We start from the raw sequence: 19,569 nt of genomic DNA on the forward strand, positions 1-19,569 counted from the left end.
CGGAACCCAGGGCCGCCAGCAGCAGAAGGCACCCGTCCAACCGCTAAGCCACGGGGCCGGCCCTATTCTACTCTTAATCTTCTCTTGATAGAGGTTATTACGTAAAAAGATTTTTCTTTACATTTGAGTTAAGTTTATCTAAAGAACAGAGATCTGTTTTGTTAAGGTAATTCCCTATGTTCAAAAGACTGAGGTTTCTCTATTAAGCTCTTTTTGACTGTTTAAATGTTGTTTGTTAATTAAGCATGGTTTCACTGCGACAAGAACAGGAACTCCTTGATCTTGTCTGACCAAGTGTTTAAAACCTCTCTGTATTTTTGACAATCTCCCCAAAATTATATCCTAAATAAAGTCTTTCTTATAACTTTTTTGTTTGATAATTTTCAAAGATCCCTGGCAATTCTCAAGTAAATTTGATCTCTTCCTATAAAGAGGGAGATACTAAACTAATTAGGCTTGTTAAGTATGCTAAATTGCATGGGAAGCATTATCAAGTAAATGATAAAACTTCTTAGGTTACAATGCGTAGGTAAATATTACCCACTATTTTAACCCTGCTATCTTGCTTCCAACATTACAAGAGGAAGGACCACAACTGCATTCTATTTAATTTGGTTTACAGGTGGGTCTTACTTAAATGATAAGCAAGATATTACCAAGCTGGCTATGCTGTCCAGCCTCGAGAATCCCTGTGTGGGGGAAGAAGGAGAATCCTCCTCTGCCCTTTCCCTTAAGGTTCTTATGGCTGGCCAAATAATTAACAAGACAGGTTAGCAGGAGAAAATAATACCAAGTATAATAACGTGTATACATGGGAGAAACCAGGGACGCTGCATTTCTCAACACAATAGCAGAAATTCTCATCTTAAATACCGACTTTACGTAAAGACAGAGGAGGATGTTGGGGGTGGGGGGTGTCAGTACAGGAGATCACCACTAAAGCACTGTAAACAAGAGTAAGGCTATTATGCAGATTTAAGGCCTCACCTTCCACATTGATAAGTTTCTAGAAATGAGGTCATCCCCCCTCTTCCCAATACAGAGAAAGAGATACCTTTACAAATGGAGATTTCGCTTATAAATATAAATGTTTGTCTGATAACTCCTCACAGGGCCATCCAGAGAATGTGGTCAGAGAGACAGAACTTCTGATAAGATGGGCTTGTTGGTGCCTTTCTTATTGTAACATCTATTTTACATTATATTACAGCCATCAGATAGAAGATTTGTTGCAGGAAGGAGTTACTATGTCAAATTCTTTAGGCAGTTAGTGGGGGAGGTCAAATGTCCATCAGAGAAAACAATCGAGGTAAAGAGATATATTTCAAGGTGGCCAAATCCTGATCTCACACACCTGCTAATTCCTATAACTCTGCTAACCCAATAAAAGACATTGCCACGGAAGAAGAGAAACAGATATAGCAGTCAAAAGGGGGAATTTTTATCACCCCCTCACAGCTGTGGCTTGCACCCAGTAAAAAAACCCATAGTACTGTGGGGAGACAGGGAAAATCCCCCTCTGCCCTTTCCCTTAAGTTTCTTATGGCTGGCCAAATAATTACCAAGACAGGTTAGCAGGAGAAAATAATACCAAGTTTAATAACATGTATACATGGGAGAAACTCAGAAATGAGCAACTTGTCCCTCTGTCTAAGCTGCTTGCTTAAGTATTGTAGCTAAAGGTGAGGAAGGTGTTGGAGGTGGGTAGTAGTCTGGGACTTCAGAACGCAAGAAGACAATTCTTTTCAAGGTCATCTATAGATAATGTGGTCAGGGAGAGATAGAGATTTTTGATAAAAGGGCTTGGTGCTCCTCCCATTGTAAGATCTATTTTACATTATCATTACAGCCATCTTGATAGAAGATCTGTTCCTGGAAGGAGCCACCATGTCAAATTCTTTAGGCAATTAGTGGGGGAGGTCAAATGTCCCTCAGAGAAAACAATCAAGGTAAAGAGATGTATTTCAGGGTGGCCAAATCTTGATCTCCCACAGTCCCACCTTTGAAACTAAAATTTTCACAGTCCTTTTGAAACTTAATGAAGTTTCATAGTCCAGAAGCTGAGTTAGTAGATTGTTTCATCTCACTGAACATATTTCATAGTCTTGATAATAGATCAGTTCAATTAAGTTCATTTTAGAAGGTGATGATGCAGGTGGGCTCTCAAGGTTACGCCTATATTGTGGAAGAAAACAATCAAGTATTTAATAGAAGCATTTCTATGTAAACAAAAGAAAACCAAGGTTAATGGTTGGAGCAAGTTGTAAAGCAGTTTCTGAGTTTACAGGACAGCTAGTTAAGAAAATTTTTAGATGTCAGCATTAAAGCATCTTTAGTAGTTTAAAATGTCTCTGATGATGTCGTCAGGTCATCTCTCAAGTTTATATCAAGTCCACTGGCTTCAGTTTGTAAGGCTTCATGAAAAAGGGCAGGTTTAATTCTCAGTGATTCCAAATGAAAATGATGGAAAAAATGAAAAACGTTAGTTTGGAGATCTGTAGCCAGATATTTTAGGAGACTAGAAGAAATCAGGATCCAGTCCAGTAAATAGATATAAAACAAAAACCTCAGAAGACAATTAACAAAACTTGAATCTAATATCCGCAAATATACACTGTAGTTTTTACTGAAATATAATTTTTCTTTCTAAAATCACCCTCATTTTTATCAAAGATAGCCAAATTTAGACTAACTAGTTTGTAAAATAAGTCTAGTTCCAATAAAGTTGGCCCAATTATTTACATAAGTACATCAATAATAGCAATTGATCATACAAGCTCTTTTAAATCTGCTTTGCTGGAACTTTTTATAAGGAATCTCAGATTGAACTTTAAAGGCCTCTCTAGGCCAGGAAAGCCAAGCCAAGGATTTTGTCATCTGACTTCGCCTGCAATACCTACAGATTTGGGTGAATTCCTCTCTTCTGAGGTTCCCCCAAAATATTTCAAGGTTCCTTGTACCTTCTAGATAAGTGACATTCTTTACTTATCCAGTAAATGCTGCTTGGAACATTGAACATAAGGTACCAGGCCAATATTTCTACATGGCTTTATTCCATAAAGTCCAATTTTCATTCCTCAAATCTTTATGGCTATATCGCAAATATGATGTTCCAGTCACAACCTTGGTAATATAACCAGTGTTTCCAATTGTATCCTGTTATAAGGAGAACAGATTCTTATTGAACTTATGCAAATAACTATTGCCATGAAAACAACAATACTCACTAAGAGTTTTTAAATTCTGGAGGGATCAGGTAGAGAGAAAAAGAGAAATATTTTAATATTGCTTACAAAAGTATCATTTACCAAATTTCTGTAAGTTATGGCTAGCTCAGGAGAAAAGAGAAAAAGTTTTCCTTAAATCTGAAAAAACAAAATATTAAAAATTCAGCAATACTTCAAATGAAAAATCATAAAAATTATAATCATCCTTATCAGTTCATTCAGTCCTGTGTAATCCATTTTTGATCCCAATCTTTTTGTTAGTGGCTCCATGAAGTCATCAGTTTCTCCATCAGATTTCTGTAATTTCTTACCCAGTTCAGTTTTATGATCATCAAGTTTATCAGAAGCCTGTACTCCAGTGTAACTGTCACAGTCCTTTCCATAAATATTTCTGAAGTTGAAACATTTTGCAAAAGCATTAGAACAAAGAAATAAGTCTGTAAACAAGACCTCAAAATGGTAATTGACTAAGAAATTTGGTTAATTTTGTGACTTACAACACTTTAAAATAATAATAACCAGAATTATGATTGATAACCAGGACAGATCAGAATTTCAGTAATGTTATACAATTTTAAAATGCCTATATCAATAACATTTACACACAAAATACCACTTAAGCAGGTTTATCATCACTTGTCTGACAATGCTTCCCATGTAGTTTAACATACTGAGTAAGCCTAATAAGTTTAGTATCTTCCTCCTTATAGGAAGAGAACAAATATCTACACACTATGATGAGAACAAGACAACATCAGTTGTGGACAGCTGCCCCAAGACTTCGGACCAGGCCAGTATTCTCAACCTTAAATCCACTCATTTAAACCTTTGTTATGCTTAAACTGTATACCTATTTTATAATTTGATGGTGCTCAGGGCAAGCTGCCCCAGGAGGCACCACTCTGGTATGCGGATTCTTTCAAGCTGAAGACAATAAGGACTCAGAGAACTCAGGAAGAATATTTGAGTTTCCCCTCCCAAACTGCCTAAAGAATTTAAAACAAAAGATCTGTTTCAAGAAAGAGTTGTTATGATGGCTGTAATGATAATGTAGGATAGAGGTTACAATAGGAAAGGCACCAAGCCTCTTTTATCAAAAACTCTGTCTCTCCCTGACCACATTATCTATAGCTGACCCTGAAAAGAATTGTCTTCCTGCCCTCTGAAGTCCCAGGCCACTACCCACCCCCAACACGCTCCTCGCCTTTAGCTGCAATACTTAAGCAAGCAGCTTAGACAGTGGGGCGAGATGCTCATTTCTGAGTTTCTCCCATGTATACATGTTATTAAACTTGGTATTATTTTCTCCTGCTAACCTGTCTTGTTAATTATTTGACCAGCCATAAGAACCTTAAGGAAAAAGGGCAGAGGGAGATTCTCCCTCTTCCCCCAACAAATTGTTACAGTTAAGATTTTCAGAATACTATCATACTTAAGGAAAGCGATTGATTTGGAACAGACTGGTTTTAAAGTCCAGGCATTTATCGGGAGGCTCCTAATATAACTTAATGGTTATATAGAACAAATCTCTGGCCTTGACTACTGGCCTGATGGCTAAAACACTGCACCCAATCTTCCCTTAAATGCAGGGAAGGATTCACAGTGACAACTGCTGCCAACATTCCTCTGCTTAAGGCCAGATGGGCTCATTCAGTGTTCCCCTGGTATCACCACCGAGCAGCTAGCTATATTTGTTCCTTTTTTAGGGCTAAATGATGTCACATCACATACAGAAGCCCTTAATGACAGTCAAGCAGGAATTGCCTTATTAAATACTAAGTTGTCTTTAATAAAAAGACTGTCCTTCAAAATAGAATGGCCTTAGATATTTTAACTACATCCCAAGGTGGTACACATACAATCATTCAAACTGAATGTTGTGTTTTCATACCTGCCGAGTCTTCCAGTGTGTCATCTCTGCTAAAGCACATGAAAAAGCAGGTGAATGCCATAAGAGATCCTGCATTCAGTCTTGAGTTTTTTGGTTTGCTCCCTTCTGGTATTGGTTCCCTTTTTCGATCTGGATTGTAATTCCTATTTCTATTACTTCTTGGAATTCTTGTATAATCATAATATTTAAACTAATTGCTGTTTTCTTTACTCAGTGCTGTAAGACTGTCATGTAAGCTGGAGTAATGAAAGCTGAGGTGGTCGATTGATCTTATAACCTTGGACAAACCTCCTTTTTGATAAGGACTAGGCCTAAGAACTCATTTTAAACTAATCTTTTCAAAGAAGTTAAATTATTATCATTGTTACTGTACTTGTTCTATAATTGTGAATAGCATAAATACCAGGAGTCATAAAAAGCACATATGCAATGTTTGTGCAACAACCTAAAACTAATCCAAAACCCATGAAATGCTTCCTCTATTAGTATATATATATACCTCTTTGCTTGTCCACTATATCCAATTAATTCCCCCCAAGGTGGACAACTGGGCAAATAAATGAGACAAAAGCCTGGCACCGAGGGACATGAGGGACCCAGGGCAGGCAGCAACCACTCTGGGCCAAAAGACAATATTTTGATCATCAATGTTTTTTATCAAAAGATTATAGATCAAAAGGGAGAAAATGATAAATAAATGGCAAGCAATAGGATATATTGGAGCATATGAGGAAGCCATTTGGGGTAAAACTAATTCGGCCTGGGTTTGTTTTTCCAGAAGGGCCTGTCACCTGCATCGTGTATCTGCTTTGCCATGTCCCAAAGAGAAGAATAAATTCCCTTAAGATAAGGATGCAACTTCCACCTCCTTGGCATTTCCTTAAGGATAAGCATTTCTCCCTAGGCTGGGATTTGACTGCTGCACTGATCCTGTGACCACCCAGCTCTAGACAACAGACCTGACACCAGCCACACCCTCCCCACTCTGTCCATCAATAGCTATTCTGGCAGAGCAATCTGGCAGGGCGATCTTGTGGCTATTGTGAAAGGGACATTGCAATCTGATGTGATACATGGTACTTGATGGTATATAACCACTCTGTACACTCCACTTCTTTGGTGCCCTTCCTTCTTTAGGGAAAGAAGGCCCTGGGCCATGGTCCTCAAAAGTTGGCTCATAATAAACTCACCCCAATTTTGATTTATAGATTGATTATAGATTATTTACGTCGACATGTTTTACAAGTAATATCTTGAAAGGAAAAAACAATAAAGTAGCAGCCCTGCATTACACATGAAAGTTGTGCTCCCCCTGGAGGGAAAAGGAGGATACAACATTGGTCGAGTACTTTATTTTATAATCCACTGGTGCCTTTCAAAAATATAGCTATTATTGTAAGAGTAAAGATATCCTTAAGAATACTGTCACAAAACAGGTTTTCCCAGCTTCTTTTTGTCAGAGATGAGACCTACATCAGGCTGGGGCACTTGAAGAGGCATGGGGGACTCAGCTGAGGGTTATTTAATTACAGTGAGTTAATTAGCCAGTAGCGAATAAGATGCAGAATGATTAAAATGAGGTAAAGGGACATAAAGTTGGAAATATTTAAGAAAAATAGTGCCTTCAAAATATCCTCTTATTATTTTTATAGCTTTTGTTTTGAGGCATGACTAGGATATTATGTTAGATTTTTCTAAATCCTTATCTCCAGGGCATATATTACTGAGTTTTTCATTAAATATGATAATGCCAAAGAAAACCTTGACAAAAGTATTCTGTGCTATCAACAAGGACAAAACATGTACAACATTGCTCTATATATTAAGATTCCAGCTGTAATAGTCAAAATATATATTCATGTGTGTAAAATTATAATGATTTTCTATTTTTCTCGGGCTGTGAACCATGGTAAAATATATAGTAATAAGCAGAAAACCTGATGAACTAGGTGATTTAAAACACCTGATGTTACAGCTAGGCCATTCAAGGGTGAAATAGATCAATTTAAATTTCACACCTTCTCCTTTCCTTGTAGCCAGTGAAGTGTCTGGAAGACCGAAAACACATAAAATTAATTGAGAGTTAACAGTATTTGGAAGCAATTGAGGTTAAGCCCTCAACAATGGTGGCCCTTACTTCTGGAGCCATTGACTCTTTGTCATAAGTTTATTGTATAGACGAGTTCTATTCTTAGATGATTTGTGTATGTTTCATAGAAGAGAGACAGGGCAGGAGAATTAATTATCACTCTACACCGGTTCCTTTACTGTATTACCTCATGCAATTCTTACAGTAATCCTTTAAAGTAACTATTATAATTCATATTTAACTGATAAAGAAAACCATTTTTAGGGGCCTGCCTGGTGGGAGAAGCAGTTAAGTGCGCTCATTCCACTGCACCAGCCCGGGGTTCACCGGTTCTGATCCTGGGCACGTGCCAATGCACCGCTTGGCAAGCCATGCTGTGGTGGTGTCCCGTATAAAGTGGAGGAAGATGGGCATGGATGTTAGCCCAGGGTCAGTCTCCCTCAGCAAAAAAAGAAGAGGATTGGCAGATGTTAGCACAGGGCTGATCTTCCTCACAAAAAAAAATTAAAAAAAGACCATGTTTACAAAATTGATCAAGGGTAAAAGGGAAGATCTGAACATCAGTCTGTTGGGTTTTATGCCTCATATTCTCTCCACTGTGATAAAAATGGTGCTTCCACATGGGTACTCACCATCTTGCTATTTAATACCGGCTCCTGCCAACAACATTGGATGAGATGAGATGAGAAGTTTATTTCCAAAGTTATTCTATTATATTTAAATTATACTATTTATGAGTCAAATGTCAAGTCATATTTTAGAGGCATAGAGAACAACTGGTTACTTCACCTACACATTTTCCAGTTTTACTATAACATTCGTGTGCCACATTCTGTCAACTTTGTGTCAACTTTACCAACTTTAGTGCTTCACTGTTCTTTTTTTAAAAACTTACAATTTCATTTTCCATGTAAAGCACCTTGCTGTTTTCTTCTGAGTCACTAGATGGCAGTTCTGTATCTCTGTAAATTACCACTGCAGCAGGAAATGAGAGGTCTTAAGCCAGTTTGTTCTGTACAAATGATGGACATAGGAGGACTTCTGGTCCATCAAGGCTGCCTGTGTTATTCTGTGGCCATAACGGGGATGTCCAGGACTGCTTAGTCAGGCATGAAGCAGAGTCAGAAAGCATCCTCTAAGTTCTTCTTCAGATGTGAGTTCAGGCACTTACCATCTCACCTGAGCACACTAGAGTTTATTGAATGTGTTCTGACTCTTCCTCTCTCTGTGTAGTTAATAAGTCTGGGAGCTCCATACCCCTAGAAAAAACACATGACACATAAAGCCTTTTCTCAACTAAACGGAATTGAGGGCTATGGTGTTGTCCGAGAGTCTGATGCTTAAAGCAAACGCAGCTGGTGCTCATATAGAGGGAAAGAGAGTCAGCTACTCCTGGAGGGCTTTTAGTGATGCTCCTATGGAATGAGCAAGTTTAAAATAAAACCACATGGCTTAAACTTCACTGATTATTTTATTTTCAAGTAATATGCTGTGAAAATCTGCTATGTCTAAAAAACTATTTCATAAAACTGAAACAATTCTCTTTTTTATTCTCTGGTATTTGAAATACTATTAAAACTGTAAATCCTTTAACATTCTACAATATATAAATAGGCAAATATCAATTATATTCTCAAAAAAAGTTTGTTCCCATGTTAAAGATTAATATATGATATCAAAATGGGTTACCATCCAGTTTTTAACTAAATTTTTGCTTTTGAAATTACATATAAAATTTGTGTTTTGAAGTATTTTCCTAAAACTCAGCATCTTTCTGATATAAATGGACTAGTTGAAAGGTAACTAGAATGAAATTTGATCTTTAAAACTCTAGCTTTGTGTAAGAATTGATAATATCAGGCAGTTGAAAGTTGGGTCTCTCCACGTTATGATCTTTATTAATTGTGAATAGCCACATCTATTACAAAGTGCTGAATAATAAAAAGAAATTAAACAATATCAGCACTCTCCTACCACACACATACAGTTTATATGCAAATAAACTCTCAAAGGTCAGAAAAATGCTTATGATATCGGATAACTGGTAAAATACTATCTCATTCCAGTTTCAACCTCATTTGAAATTGACTTAAAACTCTTCTCTTAGGATCCCGCTCTGATCAGTGCCCCCTGGTCCCCTCAATGCCTCATTTGATTGCAAACCTATCTGAGGAATTGAATATTCTTTTCTATTTGTTCTCTTTAAGATATCTGTGATAGTGTTTTTTATACAATGACCACTTGGTACAATTTATTATTCGTTTCAGAAACATCTTGGGCCCGCCTCGTGGCTTAGCAGTTAAGTGTGCGCGTGGCGCTACTGGCAGCCTGAGTTCGGATCTCGGGCGCGCACTGACGTACCGCTTCTCTGGCCATGCTGAGGCTGCATCCCACGTATAGCACCTAGAAGTATGTGCAACTATGACATACAACTATCTAGTGGGGCTGTGGGGAAAAAAAAGGAGGAGGATTGGCAATAGATGTTAGCTCAGAGCTGGTCTTCCTCAGCAAAGAAAAAGAGGAGGATTAGCATGGATGTTAGCTCAGGGCTGATCTTCCTCACACACACAAAAAAGAAACATCTTTATTTAGGAACAAATCAAGGAAACAGATGTGAGGAATGTAGGGTCACCTAGTTGATGGTGCCTTTTTTTTTTAAATGTTTTGTTTATTGCAGTAACATTGGTTTATAACATTGTATAAATTTCAGGTGTACATCATTATACTTCTATTTCTGCATAGATTACATCATGTTCACCATAGTGGTTGCACCAGTTTGCACTCCCACCAACAGTGTATGAGACTTCCCTTCTCTCCACATCCTCTCCAACACATGTTGTTTCCTGTCTTGTTAATTATAGCCATTCTGACGGGCGTGAGGAGATATCTCATTGTAGTTTTAATTTGCACTTCCCTGATAGTTAATGATTTTGAACATCTTTTCATGTGTCTGTTGGCCATCTGTATATCTTCTTTGGAGAAATGTCTGTTCAGGTCTTTTGCTCATTTTTTAATTGGGTTGGTAGTTTTTTCGTTGTTGAGATGCATGAGTTCTTTATATATTTTGGAGATTAAGCCCTTATCACATGTATGGTTTGCAAATATATTCTCCCAATTGTTAGGTTGTCTTTTCATTTTGTTGATGGTTTCCTTTGTTGTGCAGAAGCTTTTTAGTTTGATGTAGTCCCATTTTTTAATTTTTTCTATTGTTCCTCTTGCCAGGTCAGACATGGTGCTTGAAAATATGTTGCTAAGACCAATGTCGAAGAGTGTACTGCCTATATTTTCTTCTAGAAGTTTCATAGTTTCATGTCTTACATTCAAGTCTTTAACGCATTTGGAGTTAATTTTTATGTATGGTGTACGGTAAGGGTCTACATTCATTTTTTTGCATGTGGCTATCCAGTTTTCCCAACACCATTTGTTGAACAGACTTTCTTTTCTCCATTGTATGTTCTTGGTTCCTTTGTCAAAGATTAGCTGTCCATAGATGTGTAGGTTTATTTCTGGGCTTTCGATTCTATTCCATTGATCTGTGTGTCTGTTTTTGTGCCAGTACCATGCTGTTTTGGTTACTATAGCTTTGTAGTATATTTTGAAATCAGGGAGTGTGATACCTCTAGCTTTGCTCTTTTTTCTCAGGATTCCTTTAGCTATTTGGGGTCTTTTGTTGTTCCATATAAATTTTAGGATTCTTTGTTCTATTTCTGTGAAAAGTGTTGTTGGAACTTTGATAAGGATTGCATTGAATCTATAGATTGCTTTAGGAAGTACGGACATCTTAACTATGCTAATTCTTCCAATCCAAGAGGACGGAATATCTTTCCATTTCTTTGTGTCTTCTTCAATTTCTTTCAGCAATGTTTTACAGTTTTCCGTGTACAGCTCTTTCACCTCTTTGGTTAAGTTTATTCCTAGGTATTCTACTCTTTTTGTTGCAATTGTAAAAGATATTCTATTCTTTTTGTTGCATTTGTAAATGGGGTTGTATTCTTTTTTTTTTTTTGAGGAGATCAGCCCTGTGCTAACATCTGCCAATCCTCCCCCCCTTTTTTTTTTGCTGAGGAAAACTGGCCCTAGGCTAACATCCGTGCCCATCTTGCTCCGCTTTATATGGGATGCCGCCACAGCATGGCTTTACAAGTGGTGCATCGTTGCACACCTGGGATCTGAACTGGCGAACTCCGGGCTGCCGCAGCAGAGTGTCTGCACTTAACCACTTGCACCACCAGGCCAGCCCTGGGGTTGTATTCTTAATTTCTCTTTCTGCTACTTCGTTGTTAGTATATAGAAATGCAACTGATTATTGTAGGTTGATGTTGTATCTTGCAACTTTATCATATTTGTTTATTAGTTCTAAAAGTTTTCTGGTGGATTCTTTAGGTTTTTCTATATATAAAATCATGTCATCTGCAAGTAGTGACAGTTTCACTTCTTCCTTTCCAATTTGGATTCCTTTTATTTCTTTTTCTTGCCTGATTGCTCTGGCTAGGACTTTCAGTACTATGTTAAATAGGAGTGGTGAGAGTGGGCATCTTTGTCTGGTTCCTGTTCTTAGAGGGATAGCTTTCAGTTTTTCACCATTAAGGATGATATTAGCTGTGGGTTTGTCATATACGGTCTTTATTATGTTGAGGTACTTTCCTTCTATACCCATTTTATTCAAAGTTTTTATCATAAATGGATGCTGTATCTTGTCAAATGCTTTCTCTGCAACAATTGAGATGATCATGTGATTTTTATTCTTCATTATATTAATTTGGTGTATTACATTGATTGATTTGCAAATGTTAAACTATCCCTGCATACCTGGAATAAATCCCACTTGATCATGGTGTATAATCTTTTTAACGTATTGTTGTACGCGATTTGCTAGTATTTTGTTGAGGATTTTTGCATCGATGTTCATCAGTGATATTGGCTTGTAATTTTCTTTTTTTTGTGTTGTCCTCCTCTGGTTTTGGTATCAGGGTAATGTCGGCTTTGTAGAATGAGTTAGGGAGCTTCTCCCCCTCATCAAATTTTTGGAAGAGTTTGAGAAGGATAGGTATTAAGTCTTCTTTGAATGTTTGGTAGAATTCACCAGGGAAGCCATCTGGTCCTGGACTTTTATTTTTGGGGAGGTTTTTGATTACTGTTTCGATCTCCTTACTGGTGATAGGTCTATTCAAATTCTCTACTTCTTTTTGATTCAGTTTTGGAAGGTTGTATGATTCTAAGAATTTATCCATTTCTTCCAGATTGTCGAATTGGTTGGCATATAACTTTTCATAGTATTCTCTTATAATCTTTGGTATTTCTGAGGTGTCTGTTGTAATTTCTCCTCTTTCATTTCTTTTTTTTTTTTTTTTTTGTGAGGAGATCAGCCCTGAGCTAACATCCGCCAATCCTCCTCTTTTTTTCTGCTGAGGAAGACGGCCCTGGGCTAACATCGGTGCCCATCTTCCTCCACTTTATATGGGACGCCGCCACAGCATGGCTTACCAAGCAGTGCATCGGTGCACGCCCGGGATCCAAACCAGCGAACCCCGGGCCGCCGCAGCGGAGCGCGCGCACTTAACCGCTTGCGCCACCGGGCCGGCCCCTCCTCTTTCATTTCTGATTTTACTTATTTGTGCCTTCTCTCCTTTTTTCTTGATGAGTCTAGCTAAAGATTTGTCAATTTTGTTGATCTTTTCAAAGAACCAACTCTTGGTTTTATTGATTTTTTCTATTGATTTTTTGGGTCTCTATTTCATTTATTTCTGCTCTGATTTTTATTATTTCCTTCCTTCTACTGATTTTGGGCTGTGTTTTTTCCTCTTTTTCCAGTTCCTTTAGGTGCATTGTTATATTGTTTATTTGAGATTTTTCTTGTTTGTTGAGATAGGCCTGTATTACTATAAACATCCATCTCAGAACTGCTTTTGCTCTATACCATAAATTCTGGTATGTCGTATTTTCATTTTCATTTGTCTCCAGGTATTTTTTTATTTCTTCTTTGATTTCTTCATTGACCCAGTCGTTGTTCAGTAGCATTTTCTTTAATCTCCACGTATTTGTGGCTTTTCTGAGTTTCTTCCTATAGTTGATTTCTAGTTTCATACCGTTGTGGTCAGAAAAGATGCTTGGTATTATTTCAATCTTCTTAAATTTATGGAGACTTGTTTTGTGGCCTAATATGTGATCAATCCTGGAGAATGTTCCATGTGCATTTGAAAAGAACGTGTATTCTTCGGTTTTTGGATGGAATGCTCTGTGTATATCTACTAGGTCCATCTGTTCTAGTGTATCATTTAAGGCCAATGTTTCCTTATTGATCTTCTGTTTGGATGATCTATCCGTTGGTGTAAGTGGAGTGTTAAAGTCCCCTAGAATTATTGTGTTAATGTCTATTTCTCCTTTTATGTCTGTTAATAATTGCTTTATATATTTAGGTGCACCTACATTGGGTGCGTAGATATTTACAAGTGTTATATCCTCTTGTTGGATTGTTCCCTTGATCATTATGTAATGCCCTTCTTTGTCTCTTTTTACAGTTTTTGTTTTAAAGTCTATTTTGTCTGATATGAGTACTGCTACCCCAGCTTTCTTTTCATTGCCATTTGCATGGAGTATCTTTTTCCATCCCTTCACTTTCAGTTTGTGAGTGTCTTTAGGTCTGAAGTGTGTCTCTTGTATGCAGTATATATATGGGTTTTGTTTTTTTATCCAGTCAGCCACCCTGTGCCTTTTAATTGGAGCATTTAGTCCATTGACGTTTAAAGTAGCTATTGATAAGTATGTACTTACTGCCATTTTTTAACTTTTTTTCTCAGTGTTTTAGTAGTCCTTCTCTGTTCCTTTCTTCTTCTGTACAGAATTGATGGTCTCTTTAGTTTGACCTCTGTCTGAAAGCTCTACTCTTTAACTCCCCTCCTCCCTCCTTTTATGTTTTTGATATCATATCTAACTTCTTTTTTCTGCATTTGTATCCATTACCCTCTTATCATGGAAATAAATAATTTTTCCTATTTGTTTTCTTCTCTTTTCCCCTTAAATCAGTCCTTTTAACTTTTCATGTAACACTGGTTTGTTGGTGATAAACTCCTTTAATTTTTGCTTGTCTGGGAAATTTTTGATCTCGCCTTCCATTTTGAATGATAACCTTGCTGGGTGGGGTATTCTTGGCTGTAAGTTTTTTCCTTTTTAGCACTTTAAATATCATGCCATTCTCTTCTAGCCTGTAAGGTTTTTGCTGAGAATTCAGCTGATAGCCTTATGGGGTTTCCTTTGTATGTAACTTGTCTTTCTCTTGCAGCTTTTAGAATTCTCTCTTTATCTTTAATTCTGGACATTTTGATTATGATGTGTCTTGGTGTGGGTCTCTTTGGGTTTATCGTGTTTGGAGCTCTCTGTGATTCCTGTACTTGGATGTCTGTTTTGTCCCTTAGGTTAGGGAAGTTTTCATCTATTATTTCTTGAAATAGATTCTCTGCCCCTTTTTCTCGCTCTTCTCCTTCCAAGACACCTATCACACAGACGTTAGTGTGCTTGATGGTATCGCAGAGGTCCCTTAGACTGTCTTCACTCTTCTTAACTCTTTTCTCTTTTACCTGTTCAGCTTGGGTAATGTCTTCTAGTCTTTTGTCTATCTCACAGATTCATTCTTCTGTATCCTCTACTCTGCTTTTGAGTTCCTCTAGTGAATTTTTCATTTCCAGTATTGTATTCTTCATTTCTGGTTGGTTCTTTTTATAGCCTCCATTTCTTAGCTGGCATTCTCACTGAGTTCATCTATTCTTCTCCCCAGATCAGTGAGCATCCTTAACACTCTTTGTTTGACCTCTCTGTCAGGTAGGTTGCTCATTTCCATTTCACTTAGTACCTTTTCTGGAGTTTTGTCCTGTTCCCCTACTTGGAATGTATTCCTTTGCCTCCTCATTTTGCCTCTTTCCCTGTGTTTGTGTCTACATATTAGGTAGGTCAGCTACGTCTCCTGCTCTTGGATAGCTGACCTTATGTAAGTGATGGCTTAGGAGGCCTGCAGTGTGCTTCCCTCAGTTCTCAATGTTCCAGCGGTGACTACTATGTGGGCTATGCATGGCCTTCTGTTGTGGCCTGTTTGCTCTCCCTGTAGGCACCCAGGGAGGCCGAGTTATGCTCCTGGCCAGCTGTTGTAATGCTCAGCTGCTTGTAGTTGTTGTGGGTCCTTCAGTCTCTTTATGAGGTGTGGGGAGCCCCAGCACAGTTGGCTGCAAGTTCTAACACCACATTTGTGTTGCAGTATTTCTTTTAAGTGAGTAGGCCCCCAGTGTGGCAGGTTGTTAGGCTCAGGGCCTTACAATTGCTATAAGCCTACAGCCTTTGGGTCTCTTGTCAGCTCTCTGAGGATTGCAGCTGGGTGGGGCTGGCCTCAGGTATGGGAGCACTCAATTGTTTCAGGCTTTGGAAGGTGGGGCAAACCCCCTTTGTGGGTCTTTGAGAAACACAAGTCTTCTGCAGCTGACAAGCCTTGCCGCCCACAGGTCCACACACACCGTCAACACAGTCCTGCCCCGTGTGTGTGCCCCAACCTCCCAAAGCGGACCCAGTCTCTCCACAGTGGGAACCCCACACACTCCACCACTGCCCCACACTCTCCACCTGCTCCTTGTGCACGCCCTGCCCCAATGAAATTGTCTCAGTTGATAGGCTGCAGAGATTATAGTCACCAATCTATGCAGGCCCACAAGTTGCCTGAGGGCTTGTTGTTGGGTGGGGCCAGTCTCTAGGGTGGGCTGCCTGCCCTGGCTGAGCTGCATTAAATTGGTGCTCTAGAGGGTGGGACAGACCCTGGGCTAGCAGACCTCAGGGAGAACTCCAATGGCGTCTATGTCAGCACGCCCACACCAGGCCACAACAATATTCGCCACAAATGTCCCAGTCCCTGGAGAGGTCTCACCTCTCACCGAGATGCACACAGGGCCTATTAGGTGAATCTCTTTTCACCAAAGCACTGTACACCTTTCTTTCTGGTGATTTTTGGTTGCTTTCTAAAACGAGTGAGTTTGTGCATGGGCCCTTTAAGAGCCGGTTTCTAATTTGTTTGTGAACCAGCTTTTCTGGGGGTACTCCCTAATGTTTTAGTAACAGACAAAGTCAGTTATTCTGCCACTCGTCTCGATGGTACTGGGTCCACAACATGCCCACAGTGGGGGTGCTTCCCGGCTCAGGGCCCCGCTCCTCCAGGGAGGGCTGCGTAACTTTGGGTGACTCCTGGATGGCCATGAGGCACTGCGGCTTGTGAAGGTGGCATTTTTCCTCTCCAGAAGGGAGTTTCTTCCTCGTCTACCTCAGTTAGGATTGTCCGTTGTTGCAGGGGTTCCTCTTATCCTGTTTTCAGTTCTGTCTCAGTGGTAATTTTTCCACGAGTAGTTGTAAATTGGCTGTGTCTGCGGGAGGAGGTGAGTTCAGAGTCTGCCTGTGCTGCCTTGTCTTCCTCCTCCTGATGGTTCTTGAGGGATTTCTCACGTGAGTCTTGGCATAGAAAAGTTTAAAGAGTAAAGCAGCATTTGTCAGATCAAAAGTGTTGGGTGAACATAATTCTGAAGGAATAATGATGGAGAAGTAAAAACAAGAAGCCACTTGAATTGCATTGGAAGGTATTAGAGACATCAAAGGCCTGGGAAAAACACCTTGTTTAATGTAAGTTCTTTCTAAACTCTAAGGCAAAAAATAATATGAATTTACATGGTAATTATAAACCACTAAACAACAATTCACAAGACAAGTAAACAACTAAAATAGAAACCAGAATAAGAAAAATAGAAGTTAAAGGAGAGATGGAGAGTGATGGTTGGGGTCAGAAAACATGGCTTAGTCATCCTTGAAGTCTCCTTCAGACTCTGATCATTCTTACTGCTCAGTAAACACTTTGAGCCCATCAGCCTGGGGAGGGGCAAAGTGAGAGGTGGTTGGAGGGAAGACAATGCAAGGATACCCTTGTGGAGGCACTGACATTGAAAATCAGTGACATTTTGCAAAGGTGTTTACCATACTATATTAAGGATTATTCTGGAAAGTTAAGGATTTTCCTGGAATTTACATTTTCATTTTATGGAAACTCCAACTAGCCCAGAGAATGATTTAGATATTTCAGCTTTAGAAATAAAGAGAGGGGCCACCCCTGTGGCACAGCGGTTAAGTGCGCACGCTCCACTGCGGCGGCCCCGGGTTGACAGGTTTGGATCCTGGTGCGCACCGACATACCATTTGTCAAACCATGCTGTGGTAGCATCCCATATAAAGTAGAGGAAGATGGGCACAGATTTTAATCCAAGGCCAATCTTCCTCAGCAAAACGAGGAAGATTGGCATCAGAAGTTAGCTCAGGGCTGATCTTCCTCACACACAAAAAAAATAATAAAAAAAAAAAATAAGTTGATGGTTCAGGAGTTTATATGAGCTGTTTTAAGGTCTTGAGACTAGAGGCTTTGAAGGGTACTGGTACATTTCCTAGGTGGAGAAAAACCATGGGGGAATTTCCTAGGCCAAGGGACCTTAGGGGAAGCTTGGAGCAAACTGAGTTGGTTGTCCTTTTAATTTGGCTTTAAAATTGGAAAGAATTATGTTTATAAGGTCTGAACAAAACTGCTTGATAAAGAAATGTGAGTCTGAACTTGTTCACCTATGAAGAAAAGAGACATGGCTCCTGCCGATTGAAAAGGCGTTTTACAAGTGACAGAAAATCCTCAGTAGGAGTGTCAGAGGTGAACTTCACAATGTATAGCGGTCCTATAGGGCGTTCCATTATCATTCACGTTAATTAATTATAGCTTCGTCCGGGGACTGGCACATGAGGGTTTGTCACCCGCACTCTGAACCCCCTCGGTGGTCCTAGACTGCCAGCAGGAGAAATCGAGACATGTAAGAGAGTGATTACGACATTCCTTTAGAGAATAACACTCAAAGCAGCACACTTGTGACCCACTACACAGTTCCTAGAAGTTGTTCAGACTTTATAAAAAAACAAACAAAAAAACAGAACAAAAATGGGAAACCATGCTTCAAAAGCCTGCTGGCTTCCAGATGGACCACCCCCCACGGGGACTTCCGCTGGTTTCACGTATACTGCATACGGAAACAATCCTTGCAAGTATTTAACTAAATGGGAAAGGTTAACTAAGGATGACTTAGGTCGTAAATGGCCAAAATTGGGAACGTTTGACTTCTGAAAACTACTGTATTTGCACACACAGGTTGAAAAAGCCTGCAATAAAACCAAAACAAAAGAAGGGGAAGCTTATTACGATTGGCATTTAGAGGCTTCAAAGAGTAATAATGATAAAATGACTTCTTTAAAGGAGACTAACCATAAACTGACTGAGACCATTTCTGAATTAAAGAGAGAGAAGTCAGAAGCTGTCCACCCCCTTCACCTCCTCTACCTCCTCCACCGCCGCCGCTTTCAGCACCTCAGAGCTCATCTTCTCCCTCAGCACCCGTGTATCCTTTCCTTTCTGAGCTTCCGTACCCTGATCTATCCACTTTAACTCATCCTCTCTCAACTCTTCCTCCCTCACCTCCTCCTCCTCCTTCACCTCCTCCTCCTCCTTAACCTTCCCCTCCTCCTCCACCCCTAGAGAAAACAAGGAGTAACTCTCAGGGAGCAGATACTGAAAGTCCTAAAGTTATAGTGGTTCCATCTAAGGAGAAACCTGTTACTGGGTGAGGTGAGCCTGCTCTTGTGTATACTCCTTGGACTAGAAGTGAATTTAAGAATTTGATGAAGGACTTCCCAGACCCTTTGCAATATCCTTTAGGGTTTGCTCAAGAATTTAATTTTATTGTTAGAACATATGCACAGGACATTCAGATTTATATCAGCTTGTGCATTTGTTGGTGTCTGACAACAAAGCAAATGAATGGATAAAAGAGGCAGATTGGAGACCCCCTGGAGGATTTCCATAGGCATGAGCCTCATGGCCTTAAAGAGTGTAGGGATATCGCTCAAAACTTACACAAAGCCATTCCAGTAGTTTTTCCCAGGAAGATAGATTGGCCTAAAGTCCATCAATGTAAGCATAGACCCGAGGAATCTATCTTTGATTATTTTGAAAGGCTTGAGAAAACCTTCAAACAGCATTCTGGGATGGCTCCTGAATGTTTTGAGGATCAATAAAATGATTCAGTTTTCAATTCAATTTCCTTCGAAGGATTAGATGAGGAATTAGCAATGTTAGTTAAGAGACATGAACTGGATTGGACTTTAATAGGCTCTTGTCACTATTACACATAAACTATCTAAAACCTTCCAGAAAAAAAAAGGCCACTAAGTTTATGAGTATACAGCTACAACAGCTTCGTGGCCCAACAAACGCCATCCTTGAGGGTATTATGCAAAGTGAAATAAGTCAGAGGGAG

At 39.3% G+C, this 19,569-nt stretch overlaps 1 long non-coding RNA gene across 1 annotated transcript in view; it reads right to left on the bottom strand.

Moving 5' to 3' along the window:
* Positions 1-7,948: 7,948 nt before the first annotated feature.
* LOC131402292 (uncharacterized) overlaps positions 7,949-19,569 on the bottom strand; it is a 254,699-nt gene continuing 243,078 nt past the window's right edge. The window contains exon 3 of the long non-coding RNA XR_009218505.1: positions 7,949-8,466. This is a non-coding gene — a long non-coding RNA (uncharacterized LOC131402292). The remainder of the gene's footprint in view (positions 8,467-19,569) is intronic.

Source organism: Diceros bicornis (genome assembly GCF_020826845.1).
Source record: "Diceros bicornis minor isolate mBicDic1 chromosome 39 unlocalized genomic scaffold, mDicBic1.mat.cur SUPER_39_unloc_2, whole genome shotgun sequence".
In the NCBI taxonomy this organism is placed as follows: Eukaryota; Metazoa; Chordata; class Mammalia; order Perissodactyla; family Rhinocerotidae; genus Diceros; species Diceros bicornis.